We start from the raw sequence: 27,456 nt of genomic DNA, 5'->3' as shown, positions 1-27,456 counted from the left end.
CTAAGTTAGTTCGAATTAGCGCTGTAGTGTAGACATACCCATACAGAGCCAGCGGGGGAGGGGTTGTATGTAGCCGTTCACATCCCTACTAGATATACCACATCTACCACTTCCCTCTTACCACAAGGCCTATTATCCTGTCAAAGAAAGCTATCAGGTTGTTCCTTGGCAAATCCATGCTGACTTACTTATCACCTTATTATTTTCTAGTTGTTTGCAAATGGATTCCTTATTTATTTGCTCCATTATCTTTCTGGTACAGAAGATAAGCTGACTGGTCTGTAGTTCCCTGGGTTGTCCTTATTTTCTTTTTTATAGATGGGCACTATATCTGTCCTTTTCCAGTCTTCTGGAGTCTCTCTCATCTTCCATGATTTTTCAGTTCACCAGGACCAGGTGGCTTGAAGCCATCTAATTTGTTTAAGTAATTTTTAATTCCCTGCCCCTACTTTCGCTTCTGACTCTACCTCATTTTCACTGGAATTCACTATGGTAGGAGTCAATGACGGCCAAGCTTCCTGGTGAAAATTGAAACAAAGAAGTTGTTAAGCACCTCTGCCATTTCCACATTTTCTGTTGTTATCCCTTCCACCACATATACACTGAGTAATAATGGTCCTGCCCTGTGCTTGGTCTTCCTCTTGCTTCTGAGGTATTTGTAGACTGTTTTCTTGATAGCCTTTATGTCTCTGGCTAGTTTGATCTCATGTTGTACCACGGCCTTCCTAATTTTTTTACTTGTGTTATTTGTTTATATCCATCTGTATTATATTCATTTGTAATTTGTCCTAGTTTTCCCCTTTTCTATAACTTATTCTATAGTCTGATATTAAATGTCCTAACTAATGAGACTTCCACCCCTTCTTTTTGTGACAATTACACCTGAAATGCAGTATTAGGATATTTTTTTCTAATATTCCGCCTTGAACAATTTCATCCTTTTTTACTCATCATATTTTCTCTGAACACACAAATAATTCTCTGCCCACTCCCCCGCATTTAAATACTTGTAGAATTGCCTCTTGTCGGTTTTTGTTTCGCTACCCAATGCCTCAGCGTATTCATTGAGTTCAATTTAATTTGTGTATCTTACATAAAATTATCTGGAAAATTTCTCATATTGAATATATGAGTTTTAAAAAAGAGAGTAAGAATTCCCCATTGCTCTTTCCATCCTGATCTTGCTAGCTTGAGGACTGAGTGCTAAAGCTTAAGGAAAAAAACCTGCCCACAATTTTCATCCTCATTGTAATGTAAGATGAGAGTATTTCAAGCCATGTGAATTGCATATTTGCAGCTTATGTTTTCAAAATATCTCTTACATTATAATTATTTGTTGAAGTGGTGCAAGTATTGAGAGTATTATGTAAAATTCATCTCCTGTTATATATTTGTCTGCAGCTCTACTGAGGCTGCTTCCCATCACATTTCTGATGTATACACTTTGCGTAGAAGGGTAACAAAGGCAGAATATATCACAGAATGAATCAGTCCCCAGTGGCCTTAGTCATATCCTAATCTCTCTGTCCTTGCTACATCTCAGGAACAGCATTCATTATTAATATATTTTTTGACATACCATAACACCGAGGTGCTCCAGTCACGAACTCTTCATAGCATAATGTGATTTTTTTGAAGTGACAATGAATCTTCACAAAAATTACAATACACCACTTCCATATGGGTACAAAATGGCATCCTACCCCCAAAATGCAGTATAACAATTCAATATTGTGATGCACATCTGCATAATATGATGGTCCATGCTACAACACATTTCCACACTGTAAAATTGTGTTTTTATGTCGGTGTACATTCCTGATTTCAGGACGTTTTAACATCTTTTGCACCCACATTAATGTAGTACTGTCCCGTTATAATCAGGACAGGAGACATCTTTTGTTCTGCCTTTTAAAGTTCTAACTTTCTCATGGAGATGTTCACGATCCGATCCCACCCAGTGAATTACATGACTGGCCTGCCATTTGGAGCTCCACTCCTGAAACCAAAATATTCAGGGATCGCTCTTCCCTGAGCCATCCATAATCTCCTAGTCTCCACAACCCTTTTAGACTCTCTTACTTGTAAGAAAGAACTTGCTTATGGGCTGGCCTCCTTACTGTCATGGTCAGGTAAAAGTGCAGAATTTCTGGCTGTTCTACATGCAAGGCAAAGCTGTATTTACAGTTTTCACTTAACTTTGTTGTTCCCTCTTTTCTTGATTTATTAGTTTTGTGCTTGTTGATTTTAAGTCTTGGTGGGTGCAGTTGACGATGGCTTGTTTTTGCACAGAGATCACTGGGTAAGACAAGGATGTTGAGTGTTTCTGTAGATCTCCGTCTCTCTTCTGGGTCCAGGCTCTGAGCGCTGTTCAAACCAAAAAATGTTTCTCTGCTTCCCTGTAAAAAATACACTGGCTTGTACATTGGAGGCCTTAGGAGCCATTGTGCGCAGAGCAAATCATCTGGCCCTGACCTGTTGGGCCCACAAATAAAGGTTTCCAAATGGGGCAGATTGAAGGGAAATAATTGTGGAGAATTAAGCTACAGAGAAGTCCATGTTACAGCTTGCTGAGCCTGCTGGATAAGGGTGAGGAGGCTTGTTGAAGTGGCACCTTTTTAAATCTCCTTCCATCTAAGGATCTAGTGCAGGGGAGGGCAATCATTTTTGACCGGGGGCCACTTCAGAAATTTTTTAAGTGGCTCTGGGACACCGAGGAAGGGGCGGGACCTCAGGTGGAAGGGGCGGGTCCCTGCTTCCCCACCCACAGACCCTGATTGGTCTGGGGCTGGGAGAGTATGCAAAGTCTTTACCTCCCCCCTCCCGAGAGAACCGCCAGCTGTTCAGAACAGCTGGTGGTTTCCTCTAGCTACCTGTGCCCTTGGCAGTGGGAGACTTTGCGTGCTCCCCCCTGCTGCCTGCAGGTCAGTCAGGGCCTGGGGAGGGGGAGCATGTGAAGTCTCTCACACCCTGCCCCTGCTTTGCAAGAGAGGGCAGTGCTTAGAGTTAGCTGCCAGCTGAGCAGCAGCTGGCAATTGACTTTAAGTGCTGACCCCTTGCAGGGTGGGAGGAGACTTTGCGCCCCCAAACCCCAATTGGCCTGGGTGCAGGAAGAGCGCGCAAAGTCTCTTCCCACCCTGCCGCCGTCCTGCCAGGAGTGCACAGTGCTTGGAAGCGCTGCACCCCTCGCAGGGCAGGAGGAGACGTTGCGCGCTCCGCTCCCAGTCAGAGCTTGGGGGCGGGGGAGCATGCAAAGTCTCCTCCCACCCTGCCAGGAGCGCATGGCACTTCTAAGCACCACACACTTCCTGCAGGGCGGGGGCAGGGCAGAGGAACATTCAGGCCCAATGAGGGCCTGGGGGTGGGGAAGTGACAGGGCCTCTGTGGGCCCCATCAACCTTATTAGCGGGCCAGATCCCTTTTGCCCACCCCTGCTCTAGTGGCACTGTTTGTCCTGTGTGGGCCCCCTTTAAAACTTGATTCTAGGCTGCTGCCAGTGTTGGGGGCAGCAGGGGAATTAGGCTCAAGGAAGCAGGAGGTGACTCCTCTTGAAGCCCCTTTCATCCATGCCTTTGCCTGACTTCTGATCCCAGCTGGGGGTGCCATTGTCTTGGCAGCCTTGTTAATTTGACTCTGCTTATGGGTCCACCCAGGGTTTGCAGCAGCTCCAGCCTCTGTGCTCCCCTGCCTGGTCGTAGAATTTAATATCCTGGTTCTGCCCTGTCTCTGAGCACTCTTCACCCTCCACCTGGACCTGCACCTGTCCGTGATAACTTGGGGGATGCTCTGGAGGGGAGGGAAATGGCCTGACATGGAAGCATAGAGGCAGGACCTCTGGTGAGGGCTTTCCATCTGGTCTGCCAGGAGTTAGCTATTCCTTCATATTGTATAGGCCACTAGCTCCCACTGGCCCCTGACTCCTGGTAGCTCTGACCCTTGTGCTCCCTGACCGTAGAACATCCTTCATGCAGGGGTGGCGGTGCTCGAAGGCAGGTCAACATGGGAGCGCTGCAGCTGCCCAAGAGAGGAAGAGGATTTAGTAGCTGAAGCTCAGTGGGCCAAACAGAAGACCCTCATGAGTGGCACTGCTTTCAGGGGGCTCCTCGCTGCCCCCTCCCTCCCGCCCCCTGCTCTTTTCTTAGTTGCATGGTACTTAATGTTGCAATGTTGAGGCTCTTCACAAGCTCTCTCAACCCCCTGTACAGCAGGAGAGTAGCACTGTTGTTGTCCTACAGCTAGAAATGAAAAGGAGAAGCAATTAATTTAGAAGCAAAACTAGAATAGATGGTTGGAGCCATGTCTACACGGGCCACCCTCCCTCCCAGGACGGGTTGAAAGATGGGGGGCTGGTGAAATTCACAGAAAGGAAGGAGTAGCTCTGAGTCTGTTCGCATGCACATCCATGTCACTCGGGGATCATTCAGTGCTTACAGAGCATGAAGAAATTCTGCCTTGTTCTGTGCCCACTTCCAACTGACAGCACATAATCACAAGTGCACCAGAGCATTTCACCTCACTACCGGTCTGGGAAGCTCAGCCTTTGAAGGCACAGCCCACAATGCCTCATGCCCTGCTATTTGCTGGTGCCTAACATGAGCTCTCATTAATAAAGATGACTTCAATAAGGACTGCATTCAGTGATCAAGTCTCACTCAAGCAATAACTACCCAAGTGAAAGGCATCTCCTAGGCTACGTCTACACTGCACAGTTATTTCAGAATAAGCTATTCTGCAAGGCTACGTCTACACTGGCCACAATTTCTGGAAAAGCCATGCAAATCAGGTAAGTCAGGATAGGGAAATCCGCGGGGGATTTAAATATCCCCCGCGGATTTAAATAAACATGTCCGCCGCTTTTTTTCCGGCTTGGGGAAAAGCCGGAAAAAAAGCGTCTAGACTGGCCCTTTTCCGGAGGATCTCTTATTCCTACTTTGAAGTAGGTACTTTGAATAAGTACTTTGAAGTAGGAATAAGAGATCCTCCGGAAAAGGGCTTTATTCTGGAGGATCGCGCCAGTCTAGACGCTTTTTTTCCGACTTTTGCCCAAGCCAGAAAAAAAGCGGCGGACATGTTTATTTAAATCCGCGGGGGATATTTAAATCCCCCGCGGATTTCCCTATCCTGACTTACCTGATTTGCATGGCTTTTCCGGAAATTGTGGCCAGTGTAGACGTAGCCCAATAGTTATTCTGAAAGGGTATGTCTACACAGCAAAGTTATTTCAAAATAACAGCCATTATTTCGAAATAACTATCCTAGCGTCTACACAGCCATTCCGTTATTTTGAAATTAATTCAAAATAGTGGAGGGCTTATTTCAAAATTGGTAAACCTCATTCCACGAGGAATAGCGCCTATTTCAAAATTGCTATTTCGAAATAAGCGCTATGTAGACGCTTATTTCGAAATAGGGGGCCTCCAGCCCTTCCCAAGATGCCCTGCTGGCCGCCCTGGCCACAAGGTAACTTCTGACCTGATGCCCTGCTGGAACCAGTTCCGGCTGGCCTTAAATGCGATTCAGTGTCCAATCAGTATGGATGTGCTATTTCAAAATAGCAAAAAGCTATTTCGAAATGCATTTTGTGTGTAGACACTTTATTTTGAAATAAGCTATTTCGAAATAACACTGTAGTGTAGACATATCCAAATAGCTTATTTCACAATAGCACGTCTACACTGCAGGGCAGCGTCAAAATTAGTCCGAGGCAGGCTTCCCTAATGGAGACATGTTAACTTGATTTAGAGCCCTGGGCGGAATCACTTAGAATGGCCCCCTGGTGAGGGGCTATTTCGAAATAGCACACGTGGACCATCTATACACGCCTTATTTCGAAATAGCTATTTTGGAATAGGCATTATTCTTCCTAGAATGAGGTTTACACAAGTCAGAATAAGCTGTCCATTATTTTGAAATTATTTCAAAATAACGGAATTCCTGTGTAAATGCTCGCATAGTTATTTTGGAACAACGGCCATTATTCTGAAATAACTTTGCTGTATAACCTCCCCCACCCTCCCCAGAGACTAGTGCACATCTGGGAAGTGTCTGTGGTGCAGAGGCTAAGCTATCTTCCAGGAATTAATGCACATCTTGGAAAAGACAGTGGCCAAAAACTCAGAGGTCAGAAATGTGATTGCTCTGTGCATCTCCAGATGGTCTAAGATTAGCTGGAAGCATCTCATAGTATACCTTTTTTATCAAAGGTTCTCACAACAAATGTTTTTGTGGCCTCAGCATGCAGCCACCATCTCTTGCTGGTGGCCGCTTTGATAATTTTTTCTAAATTACTTAAATATAGGAAAAATTAATACATAGGTAAGTGCAATCATAGTCATTTATGAATGTGGGAGTGTTTCTACAGCCTCAGTAACATACAGCTGTCTATATTTTTTATTGGACCCAAACAGACTAGAAACAGAAATAAGAACATTCAAAGCACCTTGTCTTTTTGCTGGTTGTTTACTTGTGGTATTTTTTAAGACTTGCTAGCTAGTACGTCTGCTGCTGTGAGAAGTGATATTTGTAGGTTTGTTAATATCACGTTTTACAGCAGAGACTTGTTAGCTAGCTGTAAGGCAGTGAAAAGTGATTGTAACAAAGATGCAAACATCACTTTTCACAGCAGACTTTCTCAGACGTGGCAAGCTGGGACACAAATTAAACCTTGGATGGGGACATGTGTAAGTAGGCAATAGGAGCCAGAGGGATGGGTAAGGGCCCAGGAATGGCAGTGGGGGCCAGAGGTGGAAAGGGAGGGTGAGCCCAAAGGCCAATGTCCGGGGGAACAGAGCCCATCATTATGCAGCCAAAACTCAGAGCCCAAAGCCCCAGTCAGAGCTGGTGGCTAGAGCCTGCTGCCATGTAGCCGGGGCCTACCACCTGCTACACCGGGGCTGAAGGTGGAAGCTTAAGTCCCATTGCCCCAGGAAGGTGGGGACCTTACACTGGCTGTCTGCTCCTCTGACATTGTGACTCAAGACGGGGGCAGGGCCCAACCCCTACTTGTTTTCCCCTCCACTGCCCAAGAGGCTGTGGTTGCAAAAAAAAAGTCCCTGGTGGCCGCATTCAGAAGTGCTGCTCTATCTAATATCACGTTCTAATCTGTCTCAGTCTAACTAACACCTTCTAAAACTCTAGTGCAGAGAGAACCATTCCACATTATAATGTGCTAGACGTTACCTTGGGCTGTCTAGCACATTCTGAAGTACAAGTGCTTCGCTTTGACTAGGATTTTGAAGGTATTAATTTGAAGCTGTTACTCATTACATTATTTCTCACAAGGTATGGCACAGGAAAGTCACATCATCACTTAGAGAGTCCTTAATGGAAACCACTGGCAGCTGCTTGTGCAATAAGTGCTCATATCTGTGATGCTTGCAGTGACATTCAGTGTGGTGCACGTCAGGCACCTATCCCACAGAGCATCTCTCCCTCTTCTGCTGCCAAGTATTGTGGGAAAGTGAAGGGGGTCATGGGACATCCTAGGGCCTGTCCCAGTGCCCCATGATGCACTGCTTCCCTTCCCAGCAATCCCAGTGTTTCCATCCACATTTGGCATCACCTTTCAATGGAGTGTGAACTTCATGCTCTGTCTCATTCTTGTGCAAGATTGACGCTGGCACTGTGGCCTAGTGCATTGCTCACTCTCACTGACACATCCTGAGTGGCACTGGAGCTATTCCTTATCCTGCAAAGGCGAGAGGTGTCCGACTCGGCTTGCGCCAGGCTCAGTATCTATGAGTTGCTGACCCCAGTGAAACACTGCTTTGGGGCTCACGGAGCAGTGGGATCGAATCATCATGCCCGTGTCGGATGATGAGTTGTGGCTGAGCTACTTGGAAGGAGGAAAGGCCCTTACAAGGAACTGTGTGGTGAGCTCGCCCCTGGCATGCTGCACGAGGACACAAGAACGAAAGCGGCCCTGTCACTGGAGAAGAGCGCAGTGATTGCATTGCAGAAGCTGGCCACTTGATTGCTGCCAATTGGTTGCTAACCAGTTCAGACTGGGAAAATCGACCATTAGACTCATGTTGGCAGACATGTGCAGGGCCATTAATTGCATCCTGCTGCGACGAACCATGTATCTGGTCAGTGTGAATGCCATTATGGATGGCTTTGCACAAATGGGCTTCTCTAACTGTGGTGAGGCAAGAGATGGCACCCATAGTCCAGCACCAGACTACCTCACCTCCAAGAACGTTCATCAGAAGGGGTATTTCTTCAAGGTTCTCCAAGTGTTTGTGAATCCCCAGGAGCGTTTCACGGCCGTTAATGCAGGCTGGTCCAGAAACATGCATGACACGCAGTTTATTCGACATTGAACTGCTCAGGAAGCTGCAAGCAGGGATCTGCTTCTCAAACCAGAAGTTCACCATTGAGGGAAGTCGAAATTCCCATTGTGATTCTAGGAGATCCTGCCTACCCCTAATGAAGCCATACACAGGAGCCTTGACAGCAGCTAGGAATAGTTCACCAACAGGCCAAGCAAGTGGAAAATGGCTGTTGAGTGTGCTTTTGGCCATTTAGAAGCCTCATGGCACTTCCTAAATGGGAAGCTGGACTTGGCTGATGACAATATTCCTATGTTTATAGCTGTATGCTGTATCCTCCATAATATTTGTGAAGGGTAGAATGAAAGCTTCACTTAGGGCTGGATGACTGAGTTTAGCTCCTGGTGATTGAATTTGAACGGCCAGAGACCAGAGCTATTAGAGAGGTGCAGCATGGGGCTATCTGGCTTAGGGATCCCTAGAGGCGGCAATTTGAAGCTGAAAGCCACTAATGTTTGTTGCTATGCTCAGGAGGTCAGTGCGTACAATCCTAGCAGGTAATTGCATTTGGTGCAGACGATGCACTGTGTCTGGGATGGTTTAAAAAAATGGTGTGTTGCTTTGTAGGGCTCTCTTTGCTTTCAGGGAGTGGAATAAAGATTGCTTTGAATCCAAAATAGCTCATTGGTTTTATAAAACAACCGCCGCTGGAGGGCAGAGATACAGAAACACATCAGCACTGCGGGGAATGCAGGAATTGAGGGGCCCAGGAGAAGGTGGGGTCCTTGGACAGTTGAAAATTTGAGTTTGTCCAGGCACCCTATGCAGCCTTTCCCATTGCAGTGGAGTGCAGCAGGTCCTGTGATTCAGCAGAGCTACTTTGCTGTGTGACAGGAAGAGCGCAGCAAGTCCTGGGACTCCTCAGGGCTGGACTGTAATGGGGCAGGTGGGGAATGCAGTGGGTAGTGACTACAGCCAGGATGTTAGGAGAGTGCTGACAGTGTCAGGAGGTGGACCTGGGAAACGGTTTTGTGACAGTGGCTGCAGGGGCGGGTGGGCACGGAGCTGCTCAGTTTGCAATCCGATGAGTACCTGGAACAGGCCGGCTTGGTGCTCTATAGCAGTGTTTCTCAACCTTTTTTTATAAAGTGCCCCTTTTTCAAAAAAATAAAATAAAATTAGAAGTACCCCCAGTACCTACAGTTTTCAGACACACACACATTTTTTCTACCATTGCAGCACATTTGTTTAAACAACTTAATTGTAGCTGGGCGGGTGATGAAATTTTTGGGTGTAAAAAGTACAAAAATAATAAAGCACTGTAAAACTTAAAACAAAAATTCAGTTCTCTCCAAATTTCTGTTGTGTTTACATCCCCCAGACTTCTCTTGAGTACCTCTACGGGTTTTCGTACCACTGGGTGAAAAACATTGCTTTATAGCGTTGATGAGCCTCTCCGGGGTTTTGTTTCGCTGCACCTCATTCTCCCTTAGGTCTCTCTTCTTGCGGCTCTGACACTCCTTTGGTTCTTGGGTTTTGGTCCCAGGCCACAGCTTAAAATCACCCAGGAATCCCTCCCTATTTTCTTAATAGCCACTGTGCAGCTGTTCAGCCAGCGATAAACCATGGGCAGGCTGGACTCCCAAGGTCATATCTGTGAAGACAAAATGCATCATTTTACAAAAGCACGATTGTTTGAGTCAGTGTGTTGCAGTGTTTAGAACACAACCACTGGTCACATACCTCTCATTGATTGGCTGGCCCCAGGCAAGCCCCCGTAAGCCACAAGATATCCAGAACGGTGAGTAACTGCAGTGGTGGGGGAATTCATTGTTCCAGGACAGTACTCTGCACTGTGGAGAGCCAGCGCTGTAGAAGAGGCATAAAAATCATTACTATCCCCACTTTTCTGCGGGTAGGGTTAGTTATGGAAGATCTCTTGTTGCTGAGGGTGAGCAGGGACTCCAGGGAGGGTCTCCTCTAACACTGCGACTTCCATCCTGGCCTTTAGGCAGCTCTCATGTGTAGCAATGGTCCTCTCCTCCCTTTCCCCAGTGATGCCTGAGTGCCACAGGAAAGTTATCGTATGGCACAAGAAACAAAGCAGCTCTGCCAAAGAGATGGTGGCAGCATATTGCCCAGTATCTTCATGAGAGTTTTGTGGTGCTCTCTGAGGCAGATGGCCATGAAGTGAATGAATGCATCGACACCCTGTTCTGCTGCTGTGCCAAGGCATGTGGTGGTACACGCATCACACAGATGCAAGACAGCCTTCTGCAAACTCCCCGCTACCCCTGCATGCGCTGCACACGGAAACAAGCCAGCCTTGTGCAGCCCCTCCCAGGGCCGGCCCACAACATTTTGGCACCTGAGGCGGGGAGCTCAAATGATGCCCCCATACCTTCTTTTCTCCTGCCTGCCTGTTATGTCTCTTGTGCCCTCCTTTCTCCAGCACAGCACTCCACCATCTCTGTGCATCTAGATCAGAGAGAATACATATGCACCAGAAGCAGGCACAATTTTCTACACTCTGGGTCCTAGTGGCACCCGTCCTCCCCCACAGTCTTTACCATGAGGCGATCTGAGGTGGCTGCCTCAGATCGCCTCATGGTAAAGCCAGCCCTGGCCCCTCCCACCAACAACTCGCTTCTTTGAGTCCTAAAATCAAAGCCCCTCGCCAGGGCTCTCCTCTGCTGTTTCTGCTTCACCACACTCAAACCCTGTGGCTGGCTAGTCTCCTCCTGGGGAGAGAAGAGCTCCTGGCTGCAGGCATCTCTGGTCCTCTACCTAAGGGTCACCCTTCCCCTCCTCGTCCCCGATTTCATCCTTCTGGCATGGGCAACTTTCCACTGGCCCCTGGGCTGCCTTACTATCCAAGGGGGTCTTTGCAGTGGAGGTGAGGTCACCAATCTCCTCCCGCTCTTTATGGAACCGGCAGCTCATGGGAGCAACATCAGAGCAGTGGTTTGCTCCACACACCTGGAGGTAGACTTTCCACAGCTCCTTCACTTTGACCCTGCACTGCAGTGTGTCCCGATCAGGGTTGCCAACCATCAGTAAATTTACGGACAGTCTGTAAAAAATTAGCCAAAATTGGACATGTCCGTAAAGTCCATAAAAAAATGTAGCTGTCTGTAAATTTCGTAAAAATGCAATAAAATTTTAAAAAACAGCAATTATTCTATAGCAATTAAATTTGTTCTGTGCTGCTTCTGCCATTTTACTGCAGAGGTTTTAGTTGTTTATTAAGCTCAATGGTTGAGGTGACGTAACGTGAAACACGTGATCCATGTGATGTTATCATCTACATGATCCCGCCGAGGACCATGACTAACTAAATGAAAGTGAGTTAAATAGCATATTGTTCTTGTGATGTATGAATGACAACAATTACTTTTCACTTTTGGCCATTTATGTTATCTTAATGCAGTATAAAAATTATGTCCGTAAAAAAATGTGTCTGTCCGTAAATTTTTCTCATTTTGTCTATAAATGAAATTTCTGTGGGTTGGCAACCCTGATCCAGATCATGGCTCTTTCCCCCCATGGAGTGTGAGATCTGTCCATAGGCATCATAATTCCTACAGCTGGAGCACAGCTGGGACAGGACAGTCTCCTCTCTCTAAAAGCTGATACGATCCAGCACCTCAGAATGGCTCCAAGTGAGGGATTGCCTGGGGCATGGAGCAGGCTTGGTCACCTGGAAGGATACACTGAGAACACTGCATGTGTGTAGCCTAGCAAACTAGAAGGGGACTTTCAAAATTCCCAAAGAACTTAAAGGGTGGGACTGATGGTTGGTCACCTGAGGGTAGGGTAGCAGAGGTCAAACCAATGGCCAGAGAGGTAAGAACAGGTGTTGTGGGATATCTCCGGAGGTCAGTTGTAACACTATAATAGACCAGGGTGTCTACGCGACCACTGCGGCCAGAGTGCAGCCCGTTGTATGCCCCTTGTGGTGTTTTTTTTTACAGCACTGCAACTGCATACAAAGTCACTCGGCAGTATGTACACCTCAGGAGTTGGAGAGCAAAAAGCTGCTTTATTGTGTAGAAGTTTGCCAGTGTAGATATAATCTCTACACTATAATCTCCAACCTGGGAGCCTCAGTCATAGACCAGGAATCCACTAGGCAAGGCATTGGGTAAACACTGAACAAAAAGATAGTTCCTGCCCCAAAGCACTAACACTCCACGGCTGTGTCTAGACTGGCAAGTTTTTCCGCAAAAGCAGCTGCTTTTGTGGAAAAACTTGCCAGCTGTCTACACTGGCCGCTTGAATTTCCGCAAGAACACTGACGATCTCATGTAAGAAATCAGTGCTTCTTGCGGAAATACTATGCTGCTCCCGTTCGGGCAAAAGTCCTTTTGCGCAAAAGCTTTTGCGCAAAAGGGCCAGTATAGATAGCTGAGATTTGTTTTGTGCAAAAAAGCCCCGATCGTGAAAATGGCGATCAGGGCTTTTTTGCGGAAAAGCGCGTCTAGATTGGCCACGGATGCTTTTGCGCAAAAAGTGCTTTTGTGGAAAAGCGTCCATGCCAATCTAGATGCTCTTTTGCACAAATGCTTTTAACGGAAAACTTTTCTGTTAAAAGCATTTGCGGAAAATCATGCTAGTCTAGACGTAGCCCATGTGTCACTGGGAGATAGTATCAGGAAACAAGGAGATAATATTGTTGAAGCAGCCAATACAGACATGTTAGGGAAGGGATAGAACATACTAGCAGAGTGAACGATGCGATGGCAGCCAATGCCATGTTAGCTCAATGATAGCAAGACAACTCAGTCTCCCCGCTTGAAACCTTTGGCTAGACAAAGTCCCAGTGCAACAGCTTCTCTTTGCCCCACTGACCCTTGCAGCTTTAATGCAGGGGTGCTCACACTGTTCCAGTTGCACACCCCTTCCCCCCCCAGGAACAGAATCTGCCCAGGCCCTGCCCCCACCCTTCTGTCATAGCACAGTTCGGTCAACAGAGGAGCTTGGGCTGAAAGCAGAGCTGGGGGCAGAGCTGCTGATGGAGGAGGAGCTGGGACTACAGATGGAGCTGGCCTGGGATGGAGAGGGAATGAGGGCAGTGCTGGGATGGGGGTAGAGCAGAGATGTGGCTGCAAGTGGTGTATGGAAGGGGGGTGCTCCCACATTCCCCTCCCTCCCATAGGGGCTGGCTCAGGCCCTGTTGTTCATCCTCCTCTCTCCCAGTGCTTCATAGGGGAATGCCCCATGGTTTGGGGTCCATTGCTTTAACGACTGCAGAATTGACAGAAATGTTGGGTCTTATATTAATATGATGAAATTCACTGACAAAATGGTTGAAACTCATCTTCCACATCAAGGGGCAGAACGGACTTGACTCCAAGCAGAACTAATGGGGCTCAGCAGGGCTCAGCGTGTGAAACATAGGTCGAAGAGTACTCTTTCTTTTTCAAAGAGAAAATGTGGCTGCATGGTTGAGGCACAAGATTAGGAGTCAGAAGATCAAAGTTCTGTTACTGAGTAGTATTGCTTTGGGCAAGTCATTGGGTTAAACACTCTGGCCAGGATCCACAAACAGACTTCTGCCATGTCTGTACTGCAAACTTTTGTTGACACAAGTTACACAGAATTAGTTTATTTTCATCTTGTTTCATTAATACAGTATTAATAAGGGCGCATTGAGACTGCAGGGTTTTTTCAGAAAAACAGCTGTTTTTCCAAAAAATGTCACATCCACACTGCTATTTCGTTCTTTTGAAAGAAAATTGAAGGAATGCAGGGGTTTTTCTGACACTGGTAAACCTCATTCTATGAGGAAGAACGTGCCTTTTCTGAAAGCTCTTTCAGAAAAAGGCGCGTGTGGATGCAGAAAAGGGAGTTCTTTCAAAAGAAGAGGAAAGAGGAGAAAACACAGGAGCCCTGGTGGCCACTCCATCCATAGCAATCACAGCTGAAATGCGAGATAGCATCCATTCCATGTGGATGCTCTCTTTCAAAAAAGCAGATTGCTTTTTTTGATGCACTTTGGCAATGTGGACGCTCTCTTTCGGAAGAAGATTTTTCGGAAGATCTCTTCCAGAAAAGCTTCTTTTGAAAGAAGCCTGCAGACCAGATATACCCATAGTTTGCATTAAATCCAGCAGGCTAGTGGCAGGAGGAAGATTTGGAGGGGAGATGTCTGTGGGTACCATGTACGCTGCAATGTAAGCCCAGACTCAAGTTTAGAATTGCTGAAACTAGTTCTCTCACCTGTGCTGAGGCATCCACACTGCACTACACAGACCTGAATCAAATCAGGCTGTCTCAGGCTTCCTAGCACCCCCTGTAGCCTCTGTAGCCCTTACATCATGGTGCCGAGTGGACAAACTTGACTGTCCACCCTGCACGTTACAGGAGGATGTCACTGCCTGCCAACCCAACTTGCTGAGCAGTCTTCTGGGTCTACCGAGTCCTGGCAACCAGAGCCAGCAGCACTGAAGAGCCAACATTTGAAGAAGATGTCTTGCTTGGACTTCCACTTGTGTTTCACGAACTAGGCAGAGCATCCACGAGGTGCTAGTGGATGTCTTGGTAGCCCAGGCATCTCTCGGAGGAGAAGGATACAGACATAGCACACTCCAACTGGTTGATGCTGATGGAGACTTTTGATACAGCCTCTGAAGCCTCCTATGTCTGTTTGTGCTTTTGGACCAGTGCCATAAGCACAGGCTGATGGGATCATGTTGTCATGCACACCGACGGTGACAGCATTAGGGCCAAAACTTTTGCATGAAGAAAAGTGCATCTCTGGATCTTTGTGAGCCCCTTGCCCTGATTCTCCAGCATCTATGATACATGCATGTGGATGGCCAAACTAGTCCAGATGCAAGGGTATGTCTACACTACAATGTTAGTTCGAACTAACAGATGTTAGTTCGAACTAACATTCATAGCCGCTACACTAGCGCTCCGCTAGTTCGAATTTGAATCGAACTAGCGGAGCGCTTAGTTCGAACTAGGAAAACGTCATTTTACGAGGATTAAGCCTAGTTCGAACTTACTAGTTCGAATTAAGGGGTGTGTAGCCCCTTAATTCAAACTAGTGGGAGGCTAGCCCTCCCCAGGTTTCCCTGGTGGCCACTCTGGCCAACACCAGGGAAACTCTATGCCCCCCTCCCGGCCCCGGACCCCTTAAAGGGGCTGGGCTGGCTACGGTGCCCGTGCCAGGTGCAAGCCTGCCAGCACCCAGCCAGCAGACCCTGCACCTGGCACGGCACAGAGCCACCCACCCGATGTCCCCCAGCCCACCCCCTCTTCCCGGGACCAGGCTGGCGGCTCCCGGGAGCTTGCCCGGGACCGCAAGAGGCGAGCACCTTCCTGGGCTAGTGCAGACATCGTGGACCTCGTCCACGATCTCCGCACTAGGCACAGGAAAGTGGCCGTCTAGGGCAGGAGAGCTGCCAGCCTGGCCACCCAGGAGCAGGTGTGCATGAAAATCAAGGGGGTCCACTGAGACCCCCGACCCTGAGCCCTGAGCTTACAATGGCCGTCCTGGGTCAGACGAAAGGTCCATCTAGCCCAGTAGCCTGTCTGCCGACAGTGGCCAACCCTAGGGACCCTGTAGGGGATGGACCGAAGACAGTGACCAAGCCATTTGTCTCGTGCCATCCCTCTCCAGCCTTCCACAAACTTTGGGCAGGGACACCACTCCTACCCCCTGGCTAAGACTACTCCATGGACCCAACCTCCATGACTTGATCTCACTTCCCTTTAAACTCTGTTCTAGTTCCAGCCTTCACAGCCTCCTGCAGCAAGGAGTTCCACCGGTTAACTATTTGCTTTGGGAAGAACAACTTTCTCTTACTAGTTTCAAGCCTGCTACCCATTCCTTTCCTTTGGTGTCCTCTAGTCCTTCTTTATGGGAACTCATGAAGAACTTTTCTGAATGCACCCTCTCCACCCAGCCTCTGCTTTTAGAGACCTCTATCCTGTCCCCGCTCCATCTCCTCTTTTCTAAGCTGAACAGTCCCAGTCTCTGTAGCCTCTCTTCATCTGGGACCTGTTCCCAACCCCTGATCATGTGAGTCGCCCTCCCCTCTCCCAGCCTTTCTCTTCCCCTCTCCCACCTCCTTTTCCCAGTCTCCCCCAGTTTTGTTCAATAAAGACAGAGTCAATGTTGGAAGAAATGTTATTTTTATTTTGTACATCAATAAGAAGGGGTGCTAGGGAAGGGTAAGTGGAAGGAGGTGAGGGAGGAATGGGGTACGAGCCCCTGATGGGGAGGACTGGGCTGGCTCTACGGGCTTCTGGGGGTGGAAGCTCTCCTGCAGCCCTCCGATTGCTCCCTCTCCCCAGATGGCAGCTTGCGGCAAGTGCAGCCGGGCTGATGGCCGAGTGGTGTGATGTGCCCAGTGTGGGTACTCCGGGCAATCCAAGCCAGGACTGCTTTGCAAGCGGGGCACCCCTTAGAACTGTCTGTCCGGGGTGGGGGTCGGGACCCTTTAAGCGCAGCCCTTGGCTAGCCTGAGACAGCATCTCCACGCTCTAAGTCCTCCTCTGATGCCCTGCCGGCACTGCTTCTGGCCATCCTTAAGCCCTGTTCAGGGTCCACTCAATGTGGACTTGCTAGTTCGAATTAGCAAAACGCTAATTCCAACTAGTTTTTAGTTCTAGACGCGTTAGTTCGAATTAGCTTAGTTCGAATTAACGTTGTAGTGTAGACATACCCCAAGTTACTAAAACTATTGGGAAGCTGACTACCTCAGGCTGCTCCAAGTCCATTACTGCGCAGTTTGGCAATGGAAAGTCAGCTGTGGATACAGAGGTGGCAGCGGTTTCAGGGACAGTCAAGTGTGTGCCAGTGAGGTGTGCCTCAGGAGGCAGGTGTAAACAACATTCCTAAAGTAGTGCTGGCTTGAGAGAATGAAATTTCCAGATTCTGCTGAGGCCTGTGATGGGTCTCCTGTGCTCATAGTTCTCTCTCTGCAAGGATCACACTAGTACATCAGCCACAAAGGATACTACTCCACTATGCAGGCTGATTTACGGATGCCAGTGTGGGCTGCACACATCATTCAAAAGCGGAGCACCACGGTTAAACAAGCATTTATGATTTACGTTTTTATTTGTGATACTCACACATTCCGTACAAATTGGCCATACACAGTATAATGAGCCACCTGTAAACAGTAAAGGGGCAGGTGCAAGGTAGTCCAGGGGTGATTGTATTCATGTTCAAAATACAGCTGGGTTTTTTTCTACAGTCCAGGGGGACAGGGAGTGGAATGACGATGTAGTTCTTTGAGAGTTGGTATTACTGTACATGTCTGCATGTCCATAGCTAGATGGAGTTCTGAGCAGGCTACATCAGAAGCTGTAGGAAGGCAGTACTCCATGTGAAAGCTAATGCAACATCCTGTTGATTACCTCATGAATTTTGACCCAGCCCCAGGTTCTGTATAGCGAAAATTTTTCCCATGACAGGTACTCCAGTTAAGTCTCGTTTTGAGAAGGAGTGTATTTTCTGGGCCACTAGCCCACTCTATTCATAATTGTGTTGATCAGTCACCATGAGTTTTAAAATCTCTGGCACACTTGCCACCAGCAGAAGAGAATGTCCCTTTACATTCAGAAACCTCCAGGATTGTTATTTCATGAGGCATTTCGAAAGGACAGAGATAAGCTGGTGCCCATATGAAGAGAGATTAAAAAGACTTGGAATTTTCAGCTTAGAAAATAGGAGACTAAGGGGGGATGTGATAGAGATCTATAAAATCATGACTGGTGTAGAAAAAGCGAATAAGGAAAAGTTATTTACTTATTCCCACTATATAAGAACTAGGGGTCACCAAATGAAACTAATAGGCAGCAGGTTTAAAACAAACAAAAGGAAGTTTTTCTTCACTCAGCACACAGTCAGCCTGTGGAACTCCTTGCCAGAGGATGTGGTGAAGGCTAGTGCTTTAACAGGGTTCAAAACAGAGCTAGATAGATTCATGGAAGTTAGGTCCATCAATGGCTATTAGCCAGAATGGGTAAGAATGGTATCCCTAGCCTCTGTTTGTCTGGAAATGAATGACAGAAGAGGGATCACGTGATGATTACTTGTTGAGTTGACTCCCTCTGAGGCATCTGGCATTGGCTACTGTTGGCAGACAGGATACTGGGCTAGATGGACCTTCGGTCTGACCCAGTATGGCCGTTCTTATGTTCTTATGAAATTTGTAAACATGTAGGCTACGTCTACACTGGCCACAATTTCCGGAAAAGCCATGCAAATCAGGTAAGTCAGGATAGGGAAATCCGCGGGGGATTTAAATATCCCCCGCGGATTTAAATAAACATGTCCGCCGCTTTTTTTCCGGCTTGGGGAAAAGCCGGAAAAAAAGCGTCTAGACTGGCCCGATCCTCCGGAATAAAGCCCTTTTCCGGAGGATCTCTTATTCCTACTTCAAAGGATAAATAAGTAGGAATAAGAGATCCTCCGGAAAAGGGCTTTATTCCGGAGGATCGGGCCAGTCTAGACGCTTTTTTTCCGGCTTTTCCCCAAGCCGGAAAAAAAGCGGCGGACGTGTTTATTTAAATCCGCGGGGGATATTTAAATCCCCCGCGGATTTCCCTATCCTGACTTACCTGATTTGCATGGCTTTTCCGGAAATTGTGGCCAGTGTAGACGTAGCCACAGAATGTGTAAATTTTACCTTACCATTATTAGTGCTTTTTCTCTCCAGCTCTCCAATTTTTGGGGGGAATGGCAATACCCAGAATATCCATCTATTCTTTCATTTAGCCTCACTGTCTGTGTGAGTCTTCCATTTGACTATAATGAGCTTTGAATCAGGTTACCAGTTAGGGCTGTATCTAATATATAAAGGAGAATGTTTGTATGTTTGTGCTCTAATAATTTGGACACTGTAAGACCTACCACAACCAAACTTTCCATGGGATAACCTTTCCTGCAGGAGAAGGTTTTAAGGTACTTTTGGACCCGATTGGGCCCAATCTCAACATGTAAAAATAAAAAATAACCCACCGTGCTGTGCTGCAGGGGCAACCCCACCCACCCTAGGTCATGTGGCCACCACTTGCGGCCCCCAGCACCATCCGGGACTCGCCCCACCCCCTATGTGCACAATGGCTCAGGCACCCGCCCTGCCCCCCCTTGCTGAGGTTACCAGTTAGTCTAAAAAAAAAAGAGAACATACTTGATCGAGGGCGGGGAAGGGGAAGGAACCTGCAGGGAGAGGAGCAGGGTTGGCTGGGAGGAAGGGGGTGGCCGGGAAGCAGAGCTGGCAGGGGAGGGCTGGGGGCAGCGGGGCACTTGATCGAGGGCGGGGAAGGGGAAGGAACCTGCAGGGAGAGGAGCAGGGTTGGCTGGGAGGAAGGGGGTGGCCGGGAAGCAGAGCTGGCAGGGGAGGGCTGGGGGCAGCGGGGCTGGCTGGGGAAGATCGGGGGAGGGGTGGCCGGCAGGAAGCAGAGCTGGTGGGGAGGAGGTTTGGGGGCAGCGGGGCTGGCCGGGGGAGATTGAGGGAGGGGCGGCTGGCAGGAAGCAGAGCTGGCGGGGGAGGGTCGGGGGCAGTGGGGCTGGCCGGGGGAGATTGGGAGAGGGGCAGCCGGCAGGAAGCAGAGCTGGTTGGAGGGAGGTCAGGGGCGCGGGGCTGGCCGGGGAAAATTGGGGGGGGGTGGCTGGTGGGAAGCAGAGCTGGTCAGGGGAGATTGGGGTGGGGGGCAGCTGACGGGAGTGTGGCTGGCTGGAGGAGATCGGGAGGAGAAGAACCAGCCAACAGGAAGTAGGGCTGGCGAGGTGGGGGGTGGGAGACGGAGTGAATCAGCCGGTGGGGAGCAGGACCGAGCAACGCCAGGTAACTCCAGCTAGTACTCTATTACATAGACATGCCGATTCCTCAGCAGGGTTGCAGTTGCACTTTTCAGTTCTAGGACTCTTTCCCAGAACACGTTTTAAGGAGCTGCTGGCCCTTTACATATGCAGATACAAACAAATGCTGCCCTAAGCAGGCAGCCATTTTAGAGCTGTGTATCTGCTGTGCTGTACGTCCTTCTCTTTCAACTGGTAAGTCTTCTTAACTCCTCTTTACTTACTCTTTAATATTTCTGAGGGTGGCAGTCACACAAACTCAAGTACCTCCATGACAGTGAATGTCATGAGGTACTCAGCTTGAGGTACTCAACATGAGGTACTGAACAAGTCATGAATAATGTCATGAGGTACTCAACAGGAGCACCTCCATGACACTGAATGTCATGGGGTATGTCTACACTACAAAGTTAGTTCGAACTAACGGACGTTAGTTCGAACTAACTTTAATAGGTGCTACACTAGCGCTCCGCTAGTTCGAATTTGAATCGAACTAGCGGAGCGCTTAGTTCGAACTAGGTAAACCTCATTTTACGAGGACTAAGCCTAGTTCGAACTAGCTAGTTCGAACTAAGGGCTGTGTAGCCCTTTAGTTCGAACTAGTGGGAGGCTAGCCCTCCCCAGGTTTCCCTGGTGGCCACTCTGGCCAACACCAGGGAAACTCTATGCCCCCCTCCCGGCCCCGGACCCCTTAAAGGGGCACGGGCTGGCTACGGTGCCCGTGCCAGGTGCAAGCCTGCCAGCACCCAGCTAGCAGACCCTGCACCTGGCACGGCACAGAGCCACCCACCCGATGCCCCCCAGCCCACCCCCTCTTCCCGGGACCAGGCTGGCGGCTCCCGGGAGTTTGCCCTGGACCGCAAGAGGCGGGCACCTTCCTGGGCTAGTGCGGACATCGTGGACCTCGTCCACGATCTCCGCACTAGGCACAGGAAAGTGGCCGTCTAGGGCAGGAGAGCTGCCAGCCTGGCCACCCAGGACCAGGTGTGCATGAAAATCAAGGGGGTCCACTGAGACCCCCGACACTGAGCCCTGAGCTTACAATGGCCGTCCTGGGTCAGACCAAAGGTCCATCTAGCCCAGTAGCCTGTCTGCCAACAGCGGCCAACCCTAGGGACCCTGGAGGGGATGGACCGAAGACAATGACCAAGCCATTTGTCTCGTGCCATCCCTCTCCAGCCTTCCACAAACTTTGGGCAGGGACACCACTCCTACCCTCTGGCTAATAGGACTCCATGGACCCAACCTCCATCACTTTATCTCACTTCCCTTTAAACTCTGTTCTAGTTCTAGCCTTCACAGCCTCCTGCAGCAAGGAGTTCCACAGGTTGACTCTTTGCTTTGTCAAGAAGAACAACTTTCTCTTACTAGTTTGAAGCCTGCTACCCATTCCTTTCCTTTGGTGTCCTCTAGTCCTTCTTTATGGGAACTCAGGAAGAACTTTTCTGAATGCACCCTCTCCACCCAACCCCTGCTTTTAGAGACCTCTATCCTGTCCCCCTCCGTCTCCTCTTTTCTAAGTTGAACAGTCCCAGTCTCTGTAGCCTCTCTTCATCTGGGACCTGTTCCCAACCCCTGATCATGTTAGTTGCCCTCCCCTCTCCCAGCCTTTCTCTTCCCCTCTCCCACCTCCTTTTCCCAGTCTCCCCCAGTTTTTTTTCAATAAAGACAGAGTCAATGTTGGAAGAAACGTTATCTTTATTTTGTACATCAATAAGAAGGGGGGCTAGGGAAGGGTAAGTGGAAGGAGGTGAGGGAGGAATGGGGTACGAGCCCCCGATGGGGAGGACTGGGCTGGCTCTGCGGGCTTCTGGGGGTGGAAGCTCTCCTGCAGCCCCCCAATTACTCCCTCTCCCCAGATGGCAGCCTGCGGCAAGTGCAGCCGGGCTGATGGCCGAGTGGTGTGATGTGCCCAGTGTGGGCACTCAGGGCACTCCAAGCCAGAACTTCTTTGCAAGCGGGGCACCCCTTAGAACTGTGTGTCCGGGGTGGGGGTCGGGACCCTTTAAGCGCAGCCCTCGGCTAGCCTGAGACAGTATCTCCATGCTCTAAGTCCTCCTTTTATGCCCTGCCGGCACTGCTTCCGGCCATCCTTAAGCCCTGTTCAGAGTCCACTCAATGTGGACTTACTAGTTCGAACTAGCAAAACGCTAGTTCGAACTAGTTTTTAGTTCTAGATGCGTTAGTTCGAACTAGCTTAGTTCGAATTAACTAATTCGAACTAAGTTAGTTCGAACTAGCGCTGTAGTGTAGACGTACCCATGGAGATGAATGTTACTCTCTCAAATCTGTACAGCAGCACACTAGGGACTTCCTTCCAGTCCTTTGTATTTATTCATGACTATTTGCATAACCCATTTGGTGCACATAAAGTCAAGATTTGGCTGACAAAATCTCTTTGTTCTAGGTCTATGCTGCTAACCTCCATCATTTAATTATATGCTTAGATAGTGGTTCTTTTTAAAGGCATAGACCAATGTGGTAATAAAAAATTGTTTAAAGAAATAGGTTGGGCTGCTGTTTTTTGTTTAAGTGACTGTGGACTATTGATTCAATAGAAATCTGGCAACTCTATTTTTGCTAATTTCAAACACCAGGTATACACTGGCAGAGAAAATTGATGTAAGACATGCAGTTGGGGATATAAGTGACTAAGGATACGTCTAGACTACAGCCTTTTGTCGACAGAAGCTTTGTCGACAACAAAGTTTCTGTCAACAAAGAGCGTCTAGACTACATTCAGTTCAGTCGACAAAGCAAGCCACTTTGTCGACATGACAGTATAGACGCAAAGGATAGTATAGATACAATAACGCCTTCTGTCGACAGAACTATGTCAACAAACGGTGTTATTCCTCATAGAATGAGGTTTACGGCCATCGACAAAACTGTTGAGTTCTGTTGATGTCATGTCACAGGTATAGTTTTGTTGACAAAAGTCCACTTTTGTCGACAAAACCCTGTAGTCTAGACATACCCTAATTGACTAGTAGACTATCCAGTAAGCAAGAGCTTATCGGATAGTCAATGCACTAGTTGACTAGTCGCTTCCCCTACTTGCTGCCTCTATAAGAAAGCAGCAGCAAGGTGGGGTGTGTGGAAGAGGACAGGATGCTGGGGGGAGCCGGCTTAAAAGCTGGTTCCCCCCAGCTCCAGGGCATTTCAATCTTTGAAATGCACAAGAGCCACAGCAGGGCTTGTACATTTCAATGGAGGAACAGTGCATGGCACTTCTACCTCTGAAATGTAGCAACAGCCGGTCAAGCTCTTGCTACATTTCACAGCCGAAGTGCCCTTATCAACTAATCAAATAGTCAATGGAAGTTCCTACACGCAATTCTAGCTAGAACAATTTCATAGCCGGAGCTGACATTCCTTACATTGATTTTCTGGGGTGGCCCCACAGCCAGAGGTCGATGGGAGAAACATTCCCCTCAACTTCATTTGCTTCTCATGACTGTGAGGAGTACCATGGTCAATGGGGGTGCCATCAACGTTCAGTTTAGTGGGTCTTTACTAGATCCACTAAATCAAACGCCAGAAGATCTCCACAGCATTGATCTCTGCATCAATGAAGATAAGCCCTAAATTAACACCTGCAAAAGAGCCAGGAGTTTTCCAGAGCTTAAATAACCCCTGGAATGGAATCATAGTTGAAACAGTCCCCCTCCCCCAAAATCTGAAATCCCTACCCTCCAACCCCGGTGGAGAATCCTTGGTAATTTGTTCCAATAGTTAATGACAATCACTGATAACATGTACAACTTATTTACAATCTGAATTTGTCTGGCTTCAGCCATAAGCCATTCCATTTTGTACATGTCTATCTGCTAGATTGAAGAGAGCCCATTTGTTCCCCACATAAATTCTTACAAACTGTGATCAAGTCACTCTTTAACTTTCTCTTTAAGATAAATAGATTGAACTCTTTAAATGCACCACTATAAGGCTTGTTTTCCAATTCTTTAATCATTCTTGTAGCTCATCTCTGTACCCTCTCCAATTTATCAACATCCTTCTTGAATTGTGGACACCAGAACTGGACACAGGATTCCAGCAGTGATCACACCCGTGCCAAACACAGAGGTAAAATGACCTCTCGGCTCCTGTTTGAGAATCCCATGTTATGTATCCAAGGATGGCATTAGCCTTTTTGGCCACAGTGTCGCACTAGGAACTCATTCTTAGCTAATTATACACCTTGACCACCAAATCTTTTTCAGAATCACCTCTTCCCAGGATAGAGTCCCCCATACTGTGAGTATGGACTATGTTCTTTGTTCCTAGATTAATACATTTACATCTAGCCATACTAAAATTCATATTGTTTGCATGTACCCAGCTTAACAAAGTGAGAATGATCGCTGTATATCAGTAACCTGTTTTCTTGATTATTTATTGCTCCCCCAATTTTTGTGTCATGTGCAAACTTGTTCAGTGATGTGTTTATGTTCTCTTCCAAGTCTTTAATAAAAATGTTTAATAGCCAAGGACAGATCCCTGCAGGGTCCCACTAGAAACACACACATTTGATGATGATTCCCTGCTTACCATTATATTTTAGACTGTTGGCCAGTTTTTAATTATTTTAATGTGTGTCATCTTAATTTCATATCATTCTAGGTTTTTAATTAAAATGTCATGCAGTACTAAGTCAGACATCTAACAGAAATCTGTTATGTCAATTCACATATCAATCCAATGTATCTCTTCAAAAATATATCAAGTTAGTTTAATAATATCTGTTTTCCCTAAACACCTGTTGATTGACTTTAATTTTAATATCATCCTTTATAAGTTGACAGCCATATCAGTTGCTCTGTTATCTTGCCTAAGGTCAATGTCAGTCTGATAGGACTATAATTACCCAGGCGATCCTTGTTATATATTCACACATTAGCTTTCCTCCAGTCTTCTGGAACTTCCAGTGTTCCTAGACATGTGAAAAACCAGCGCTAGCAGTCCAGCAGGCTCCTCAGCCAAAACTCTGGCATGAAAATTATCCAGACTTGCCAATTTTACAGTGTGTAACTTTCCTAGCTGCCTTTTGATAGCCTTATGCTATAATAATGGAATAGAAAGAGTGGCGTTAGCATCATGTGATGTGACTACATCATCTGCCTTTTTCCCAGTTACAGAACAGGTATACTTACTGAACATGCCTGCTTTCCTGTGTTGTTATTGACAGTTCTAACATTTCTATCGAGTATTGGGCCAATAGGATTCTTTTTGTTCTTAATATTCCTAAATATCTCCTTACTCTCCCTAACTCTGCTAGCAGTAGAGCTCTCACTACAATTCTAAGCTTCTGATTTATATTTACGATCAGCTTCCCCTTTCTTCCATTTGAGACTGCTTGTTTATTTATAGCTGCTTCACTTCATTTACTCAGGCCAGGCCTATACTATAGATTTGTACTGCTATCATTACATTGCTCAGGGGCCATCTTCCCTCCAAGTGGCAGGGCAGCTTCACAGGTGATTAATCAGACCTGCCCAGTCAGTGAGCTCCATGCACAGAGCCCTGAGCCTCTGACTGGCCAGGGCTCATTAATCACTTGTGAAGCTGTCCTGCCGTGCATCTTAAAGGGAACACTGCTCAGGGGTATGAAAAATCAACATCTTTGAGCGATGAAGTTATACCAGTGTTTCTCAAAGTGGGCCTGGGCGCTAGCAGGCCTGCGCCGCGTTGTTTATCTAGCGGGACCATAGCCAGGGAGCCTTGCAGTTCCTATTGGCTCCGGTTTATCATTTCCAGTCAAGGGGAGCCCCTGAAAGCGGCAGCCAGAGCCACGTCACTTCCCATAGCTCCCCTTGGCTGGAAATGGCGAAAAAGAGCTAATGTGAACTGCAAGACTCCATAGCTACAGTTCCTTTATGTAAACAAAGTGGCAAAGGCCTACTTGTGGCTTTCCAAAAGCGGGCCTGCAGCCCACTTTGAAGAACGGTGAGTTATGACAACCTAACCCTCAGTGTAGGCAGTGCTGTCAGCTGAAGAGCTTCTCCTGTCTACATAGCTACTGCCATTCGTTGAGGTGGATTAAATAAGCTAACAAAAGGTGCTCTCTCATTGGTGTGTAAGAGTGTCTTCACTTATGTGCTACAATGGTGCTATTGCATCAGTACAGCTGTGCTGAAGCAGCATTTTAATTTTAGATTTTCCCTCAGCCTTGCAAGCACCTCCCTCCAAGATCTTTGGACAAATCGTGTATGAAGCTTACCTTGGAGTCATGCAACCTGATCCAGCCAGGTTCACGTTGGGCCATTCACTCACATCAATTCTGGAAAAGTCCTGTTTAAAAATAATGTTTAAAAGTAATTTGAAAGGAAATCTTTGCCAGAGGATGCTGTGAAGGCCAAGATGTAAGAGTTCAAAAAAGAGCTAGATAAGTTCACGGAAGACAGGTCCCTCAGGGTACATCTACACTTGCACCCTAGCATAGGTGTGCGCAGCACATTTCATTAGGGTGTGCACCCAAAGATTTTTTTCTAAATGTGCTTTGACCCCCATTAGCCACACCCCGGCCACCACGCCTCTGACCCCCATTGGCCATATCCCGTGACTCCCATTGGCCACACCTCTGGAGGTAACACTCTGGGGCCAAGATGGGCACATAACCAGAATTAAATGGTGTCATGTGACCACCCTCTAAGGACTTTTTCCACCATCCTCCTACCAACAGGGATTAATTTGGCCCCCACCAAACCCCCTCATGCAACTATCCTGCAATTGCATTAACCCAATGTGTGTGACATTAACTTGGGGGCGGAGAAGCTGGGGGAAGTGTTCCCTCAGTTTCCTCCCATGACCAGAATGAATTTTGTGTTGTGCACCAGTACTGAGTTCATGTGGCTTGTTTGGATGTGCCATTGTGGCACCCATGTTATTAATAAATATCTCATAAACCTTTACCTTTTCTCCGCTGCCATGTCTCCTCCCCTTGCTCCATCAGCTCCCCTGGTGCCTGCTGCCCCCCAGCCCCTCATCCTCCTCTCCTGTCCTGACTCCTGCCCTTCTCACTGCCCTCAGCCTTCCTGAGACCAGCCCCCTTCCACCAGCCCTTCCCTCCCCCTGTACCCACTCCTCCAGTAGCCCCACTCTGATCATGTGAGCTACCCTTCCTCATCCCCTCTTCTAACACCTCCCTCTACACACCTGCCCTGCCTCTCTCCTCTGGTGCTGGTCCCTCCCCTGCAGGTGTCTGTTCTTCTGCTTCATCCTCAGAATCCCCTGGCACCTGCACCTTCCCTTAGCCCTGCACCCTCCTGGGGTGTGTCTAGACTACATGCCTCCTTCGACGGAGGCATGTAGATTAGCCAGATCGGAAGAGGGAAATGAAGCCGCGATTAAAATAATCGT

The 27,456-nt window shown here is 47.8% G+C and overlaps 1 protein-coding gene and 1 pseudogene across 6 annotated transcripts in view; one reads left to right on the top strand and one right to left on the bottom strand.

Moving 5' to 3' along the window:
* The window catches only part of LOC102454429 (extracellular calcium-sensing receptor), a 171,795-nt gene that overhangs the window by 79,098 nt on the left and 65,241 nt on the right, over positions 1-27,456 (top strand). Inside the window, exon 2 of one of the 6 annotated variants that reach the window (XM_075904588.2) lies at positions 24,079-24,183. The exons of the other annotated variants lie outside the window; for them this stretch is intronic. The gene's annotated coding sequence lies outside the window, so the exon portion shown is untranslated. The remainder of the gene's footprint in view (positions 1-24,078; positions 24,184-27,456) is intronic. 6 annotated transcript variants of the gene reach the window in all.
* Positions 475-11,324, bottom strand: LOC149525652 (uncharacterized; annotated as a pseudogene).

Source organism: Pelodiscus sinensis, chromosome 1, assembly GCF_052426305.1.
Source record: "Pelodiscus sinensis isolate ZL-2025 chromosome 1, ASM5242630v1, whole genome shotgun sequence".
NCBI classification, from domain to species: Eukaryota; Metazoa; Chordata; order Testudines; family Trionychidae; genus Pelodiscus; species Pelodiscus sinensis.
The sequence above is the reverse complement of the archived record's forward strand: the minus strand, read 5'-3'. Positions and strand labels throughout refer to the sequence as shown.